The sequence below is a fragment of the Takifugu rubripes genome, chromosome 9 (genome assembly GCF_901000725.2).
Source record: "Takifugu rubripes chromosome 9, fTakRub1.2, whole genome shotgun sequence".
Classification (NCBI taxonomy): domain Eukaryota; kingdom Metazoa; phylum Chordata; class Actinopteri; order Tetraodontiformes; family Tetraodontidae; genus Takifugu; species Takifugu rubripes.
In genome coordinates, this window is record NC_042293.1 from 13,268,012 (window position 1) to 13,276,111 (window position 8,100).

Below are 8,100 nucleotides of genomic sequence, written 5' to 3' on the forward strand. Positions count from 1 at the left end.
AACATCTTACTCCACCTGAAAGGAGTTGGTCAGGGTGGAATATCTGTCCCGCGTTGCGTCGGTTCGAAGCCTCAAAAACAGACAAAAGAGGAACAAGAAGATGGAGGGGAGGAGGGGGGGGGGTTCCTGAGATAAAGTGAGACGGATGATAATGTGCCGTCATCTTTGAGGTAACAAATGGAAGGAAGACCCCTGCCCTTAATTACACGGGTCAGTAAACACGGAGCTGGTGGGCCCATAGGGAGGGGATCAACAAGTCACACACATGCACAGACGCCATCTAACGGGAGTTCATTACGCTACACGACCACGTGATTTATTGGGATCTCGTTGAGCTCAACTTGTCACAATAGTTATTTAATTTAGTGCTCTGAGACAGAATCCGATTACAATGACGCATGTAAACCAACCTAACAGCACGTGTATGTGCACATACCTGGGTGCATATATGAGTGCCCGCCCACACACACTTACACACACACATACACACACGCTTGTCCACAAAAAAAGGCCTGAATCCTCCACTGTAGGTCCTCAAAACACTTTCGCTGATCCAATTACAGGTCAGAGGTCACCCGGCAGACCCATCCAACCCCAGCATTCAGCAGGACCTCCCCCCACTCACTCACCGTACCCCATCCTCCCATCTTGTCCCTCATTTACTCATCCTCCCCTCTTCACACCCTCTCTGCTCAGCTGTCATCTCTCACTTGGTTTCCTCTAAATGGCCATTGACTGCGCTCACACAGCTTTTCCCTCCCTTTGTCTGTCTCCGTCCCAAACATGGCTGCCAATCACGCACTAGCGTCCTCGGTGTATTTACCTCGCTGTTCTGGCCAAAGCAGTGTTGGAATCAGAAAGCAAGAAGCCTTTTTTCTTTTACGCTCCTCCTCTGGCGTTCCATACCATTTCAAGTGCTACCACAGATTGACAACAGATCTATTTATTCTCTGTGGTTGCCCTTTTCTTAATCATTGCCCTCTCTCCCAGCTTCCTCTCCCACGCGTATCCATTGCTACCCAGTCCTTCTCCTACTCTCCTCTTTATTCTTTGCTATTTGCTCTCCGCTTTACATGATGCATATCTCGATCTCGCCCTCGGGGGGACTCTGTCTTTCAACTTGCTGGCCCTAGAAAGAAGAAAACCTCACCGATGTCGATGCGCGGCGCTCGCCGGCTGACAACGTTGGTCCTGTGCATGACTGTCATTGGGTAACTGTGTCAGTGTGTCGGCATTCGCACGTCTTTGTAAAGAATTATGAGTTTGCCATATTTAAGCTAATTTTTTTCAAAAGAGGGTAGCCAATTAATGCCATATTGCACAGCCATAATGCCACACAGAGAAGGCTACGCCTCATTAAACTATCACTCCAACAAACCCTCCCCCCAGTTTGCATCTGTTACTTGTCCTGCACGAACAGCCCAGGATTACAGGCCTGAGTAGATGCTAAAGCTAATACAGGAGGGGAAAAAAGGGAGCTGAGCGCTCTGTATCCACGGCGCCTCCCCAGGTGAACGCCCATCTCCCGGGATTCAGTCTCAGAGTGCCGTAACCCATCACCTCTCTGGACAACAGCGACGGTAATTACGGCTAATGAATTGCCGACTTTTATGAGCAAACACGGGCATGACAGCACTTTGTGCTCATAATGGCGTGCGAGAGAGACACAGTCTAGCGCGCCGCATAAACATTATCCAGACGGAGAATCAAGGTCACCTCGGCAGATTAGCAAAGCCTGTAAATGAGTTCAATTAAGCAAGTTGCTAATGACTGTGGGCTTAATGACGGAGTCCTGCACTGACAGCTCGGTGACACAGCAAAGCTTTTGTTTGAGCTTGACTGACAATTTCACCGTTTACAGGCGCGTCTGTGGATTCAACTCCATTCCAAACGTCTAATTTGGGGTTCTGGCAATCAAAGCGGTTTGTAATACTTGACGCGCTCTGCAGTTTTTGGGGAGATTAATAAACGAAAATAATAATTCCGCCCGAGCGAAATCAATCACCGGAGCAATGAAAGACTTAACGGAGCAATTCCACTCCGAGCAATAAAAGAGAAGGGGACACGTTTTGATCAACTAGATCTGCAATAATTAAACAAGAGTAATGAGCTCCTCCATAATTAACCTGCTCCCAGAGCTCCGCTTCTCTCCATTAGAGAGAGGATCAAGAGAGCAGCGGTGACGGAGAGATAAGGCCCGGCTGTGGAATGTTCGCAGTCAAACCCGTTTGCTCGGGAATTTTCCATGAGGGGATGTCGGATCTGCAGATGCTGGTGGGCGACGGCCATGAGTCTGAGCAGGGCGGGTCAAAGGTCCTGGCGGCGCTCACTCGCCATCACCGCAGCTGTTTGACATTGTTTACGGCGGTTAATGAAACGAGCCGTCGTTCCACGTCGCTGCGTTTGGGTCTGACCCAGAGCGGCGCCTGGACAGCGAGGTCAGGAGACGCCCCATCGCAATTTAAAGAGGAAAAAAAAACTCGTTATCTCCCCGCAAACAGATTATGAGAGCAATCGAGCGGGAAGAGTCTTGTTTTACAAGCGATAAGAAGGCGACGTCCTGTTCACCTGCAGGAAGCCTCGTTAACGCAGGGAAAACATGCACCTAATTAGAAGCTAAAGGTCAGGAAAATGCTGAGAAAATACCCCAAAACCTTCCAACATACCCCAGAAAAGGTCCCAAAAAGAGCCTTAAAACCACTTTTATGCTACAATCAAGACCCATTTCACACTTTCATTCCTGTGATTTGCACAGTTCCAGCTCCGGGCGCCTCTTCCGGGCGCCTCTTCCGGGCGCCTCTTCCGGGCTCCGCCTGAGCGCCGCCTCACTTCGGACCTTCTCCAAACGCTCCAGCTAAGCACCGGCGGGACGCTGTGCTCCTCCGCTGCCACTCAGCCCGCGCATGATGGCGAAACATTCCCTCGCCAACTTCTGCGGCCCGTCCCCGACAAGGACAAATACGTCTCCGGACGTGTCCGCCGGGGGCCGGAGCGCCGGGCCACGGCTGAGGGGGCTGAATAAATCAGACAGAAGCCGGAGCGCCTGAAGACGGAAGCGAGGATTCGGAGCCTCCTCCATATTAGCAGCCTGCTCGCCGCATGGCTGGGGGAGGCTAAGCCCTTCCAAGCACAGCCTGTTGTGAGAGAATCACTGAATTATGCATCCGAGAGGGGGGGGCTGCAATGGCACCCCCTCCTCTTTTACCTCCTTTCCTTTTAACTGTCAGATAGATGAAGTTTCACAGGAGGTCAGCGCCGAAGACTGGGGGGCTGATAGACACTGTGGGGCGTGTCCCTCTTTTGCACGTTTTCTGCACCATTTCACAGGATCGGGGGGGTGGGGGGTGACACTCTCCACCTCCTCATCTGATGGTGGTGGTGGTGGGGGGGTTCATGTGGAGAAGATGTGTGCACGATGACACGTCGATGATGAATTTGGGCGTCTGAGATGGGCTGGCGGTGGTGCCGAGGCCCGCTACATTGATTCTCGGAGATGGGGGGGGGGCTATCTGCTGTCACATCTATGATGAGCAATGGGGGTCAGAAGGTCACTCATTTAACTGGCTTCATTGGCCGAAAAAAATAAAATGAAATCAATTCCTTATTAGAACTTCATCAGCAGTGGACGGGGCCAAGATAGCTTTAGGATGAAGACAGAGGACGTTCACCTTTGTCAGATATGACTATGGATGTCCTCTGCTATATTGTGTGGAACATCAGTGCTGGAGTCCCTCCTTCATTAGCTGGACCTGCACTGCTCCTCCTCCTCATCTCAACCTCCTGCCCCGTGTCTCTAGACAGTTCACTGCCAGGCTGTTGGTTCTATTTCCATCCAGCGCCCCAGGCTATACATTCTGCATATTTTGAATGTACAGATGAAGCCCACATATGAAACATCTGCTTTAAACAGACCCGGTAAGTCGCTGCATTATCCCGCCGCGGAGCGCGTGCGTGCGCACAAAAACGCTCCTTTTAACGCCCGGACTCGTTGGGATGCTACATTCACCTGAGTTGAGCGGTAATTACTTTTGCGTCCTAATTGATCATTGCTCGTTTCTCACCCAGATGGCTCGCCGGGCGCCGTCCGCCTCGCCGCAGATGTCCTTCAATGCTGCTGTTTGTGACCATGCTACCTCTGGCTAAATGGGGGACACACAGCCACCGTGTTATGGATGAGGGCGGGTCGCTTAATAGACCCTCCTGACTGTCATCACCGGCCAAGGCCTCCGGCAGAAACATCCTTGCGTCATCCATTTGGCTCCTGGAAGTGGAGCAGTGGGCTCCACCGTGTCCCTGTCCCTGTCCTCTGGACCACCCCTCTGTCCCTGACAAATGAGCGCGCCAATTAAAACACCCAACGTTAAAGAGTCCGGCTAACAGTGTTAGCGTGCTGCCAAGGCTGACAGGAACAAATATCAACGCAGGGACATAAATGGATTCTTTACTTCCATTTACTCTTGGGCACTATGCTAATTTTGGTGTGTGGGGGCTATACATTACATCAATTTGCCACAGAAAAATTTATGGTTTCCTGCAAGCTGTGGCCAGCCTTCCGACCAACTGCTAAATGAGTGCATAAATATAGATGACATGCTAGAGGCTTATGGCTGGGATATACGACCCCCTCTGGCTATAGGTTAATTTCTAAATCCCCCCCCACACCTTGGACCCTGAGCTGTGCATATGTTTGAGACAGGAAGGACGGTAAAGGCTCAGATTTACGATCCAGATAACAAGATGACGGCAGATCTGGTGCGGCGCCTCTGCTCACGGCGCCTGATAGCCGGAATTCTGCTTTTCTCTCTCCTGAGGTGCGACAGCATCTGCCGAGGCGAAAGCAGGCAGCCTCATAAAAGATATATGCCATAATTCCTCACATCTTATGGGACAGTGTTGTTGGGGAAAAGCAAAGAACAATGACAGATGCAGGAAGATGTTAGCAAACACGATCTCTTATTTCCATTCACGTGCACCCCCCCCCCCCCCCCAACCCCCCCCCAACCCCCCCATACCTGCCGGCCGTCATTGTGCACAGGCTCTGAAAAGCCCATCATATATAATAATGCGGTCTGGAGCGGTTTCGGTCTTGACAAGGGATTTTACCATTTCACAACGCTGACCTTGACCCGGCTGCTGTTTGAAGAGCCGTGAGGGATGCTCGGTGGCTCAGGTGAGAGGGGAAGGGAGGGGAGGCTGGGGGGGGGGGTTCTGACAGGTTTTCCTGGTGAATAACAAACTCCCAAAAGGATAGACACTGTGAAGAATCATCCACAAACAACCTTTGGCATTCAAATCATTCCAAGTGTGCTGTGAATCTGATTACATCGCTGTGCTACACTCGGTATAAGAATCCCCCCCCACCCCCCCCGCCCCCCCCGCCCCACGTCCTCCCATTGTCTCCTAGCATCCCGTGACTCCGAGTGTTGTGTCCTGCAAAAAAAGTTTACCAGTTCATATTGTTGAGAAATGACTAATGCTACATTTTTCATGTGCGGCATTAAAAATTCAAAGGATCCCTTCCCTTCTCTTCATTCTGAGACTCAAGGAAGAAAAAACAAGTCTCAATAATGGATGAGAAAAAGGTTTGCTAAGAAAAGAGAGCCGGTGTAGAGAAGGCAGTGGGGGGTGGGGGGGGGGGGCAAGATGGACATTGTGAGTATGAAATCAAGTATTGGCTGAGCGTTGGGTTCGATGGAGAAAAGAAAAGGCGCGTGAGGCGTTCTGACCCTGTCAAACATGCAGCCTTTGTTCACTGTTCATCAGCCGGCTTGCGGGGGCCTAAATAAATGTAATTTTGGGGATTACCGACGCTCCCGACGCTCCGAAAGCAGTTTTCTGAGGACTGTCCTCCAACGTGTCATAACACACTGAAACTGCACCTGAAGACTTCGAGCTTGAGCATTCAAACGTCCAAGAAGCTGCAGATGTGATTGAGTATCAACAGTGAAAGCAATAATCTGCACGGGAGGCAGAGACAATATTGGACTCATACGTCAGCAAAAGCCTGAAGTGCAGCAAATATAAAAGCTTCACAGACATACATGAAATGCGCGCCTGCAGAGATGAGCTTTCTTTTTTAAAAGGTCTCTCTCGTGTTCTTCCAACAGAATGCTGCGTACGTGCCGCTCTCTCAGGCTGCCATCTAGCGGCCGGTTGGCAGAAATGCACCTTAAACAGGTCTGGAGTCCGTTTGGAATCGAACTTTTCAACTTGGAGCTGAAGCGACACACATTTAAAACTCTCAGCTTCCCTCAGAGACACCTCTTATTATACTGGTAGAAGATCATCTGCAGTTCCCGAGTTCTGTGGCTGCACAATATAAAGAAAACATTCCGTAAAGTTCAGTCTGACCAAGCTCTCCTGCACATAAATTCCAGAGCCTGGAACCTGTTTAATATAAACTGTTTGAAGGGGGTTTCACTGGAATTTCACTTCATTATGAGTTGGCTAGTCTGGATTTTGGTTTCCAGACGCTCTTTTATGCTAAACAAGATGCTCGCTGGAATGTTTGCTGGTCCAGGCTGTCAAAACATTGCAAAAAATAATTCTTCTCCATCCAAAACGGGCTAAACACACAGAAAGAGAGAAAAACACTTGCAAACAGGCAGCGGTACACACTCCCCCCACAATAATCAACACATTGTGACACCGGCAGCCAAAAGCTTCTATCATTGTGTTGATTTTGCACCCTCTCCAGCTTTCAGCTGGGAATTTTATCTTTTGTTTACTGGTGGATTTTGTTCTCAGCAGCTCAGGAAAGTGTTGGCAGTCGCTCAACTTGATCTGCAGTCACGGATGAAAAGCTCCGACTGGGGGGGGGGCGGACGGGACATTTCAGAAATCCAAAAACTGCCATGTAATTACAATAAAAATACATAAATATGAGTCCCCAACAGTGAGGGAAAGTGCCAGTTTCAGCATTGTGATGGTAAACAGTCTGCAAGGGAGCGTTTGTGCCAGTCAGTGGGGGGTCAGCTCACTTTAGAGTCAAATAGGAAATAAAAAGTCCCAAAACTTCCTCGTAATGAACGAGGCCTTTCAGGCCAGCGGGTCTGCACGCAGCAGGAAACTGGTGATTTAGCTCCGGATGGTTTAATGCCGGGATTAACAGCATTTCACCAATAAAAGCAAAGCCGACAATGATGCAGCCATATAAAATTCTGCATATTTCTGTTCATTAGCAACAATGTTTGTTATTTAGGTAGCATATTTAAGCATGTTTTGGTTCGTAGCAGAGAACACAGACACAGACACCAGTCAATAAATAGAGTTAAAACATAAAATATTGGCGGTGCTTTGGCCGATGTTTGTCAAAAGAACATTTATCTCAACGCTTTCTGTTTTTGAGGGAGGGTTTGGGAACTTCTCTCCATTAATTCCTGGCCAAAACTTTGATGTCCAGGACATCTTTGACCTTTTCACCCTTAACTTTCTGTTATTTTTGGGTTTGAGCCAAATAATTATTTGCACCCTCCAAAACTTTGAGTCTTGTCTTTTTTATTTATTTTCTTTTAAACGGTTCCAGCTTCCAGCTGTTGGGTCGTTGCCCACTTTGAGACATTTTGAGATGTTTTCTTCATCGTCGGCTGATGTGTCAAACTCTGTCACACTTTAATGACTTTTCACCAACGACTCTGGGACTCATGATTTTGCTTTTGCTATTTTTTTGGTTTTTATTTGTTGCAAAGCTGAATGTGAGAAAATTCTGATGATTCACAGTCATCTCCAGTCGTTGTTTGATGGAGTTAAAAAGAAAAATGAAGATGGCTTCCCAACAATGTGTTTATTGATTTATGATATTGACGTGTGTTGTAACCAATAACTGACATCAGTTTACTCAGCATTAGACTCACACACAGAGTTATATAGAGTAGAAGTGTCATTTCAACATATGGCGTGCAGAATTATTCATTTTATAGAGAGAATTTCTTAAAGTAGACAGAATTTTGTCTTTACCACAGTCTAATCTTGGGTTACATTGGCCCCTAGTGGTCATATTCGACATTACAACCTATCGAGCTCACTAACCTTAGATAAAATATTTTACCCCAGAAAAAGGCTGGTCCAAACAATTGCTTAAACCTTGTCATGATTCTTACG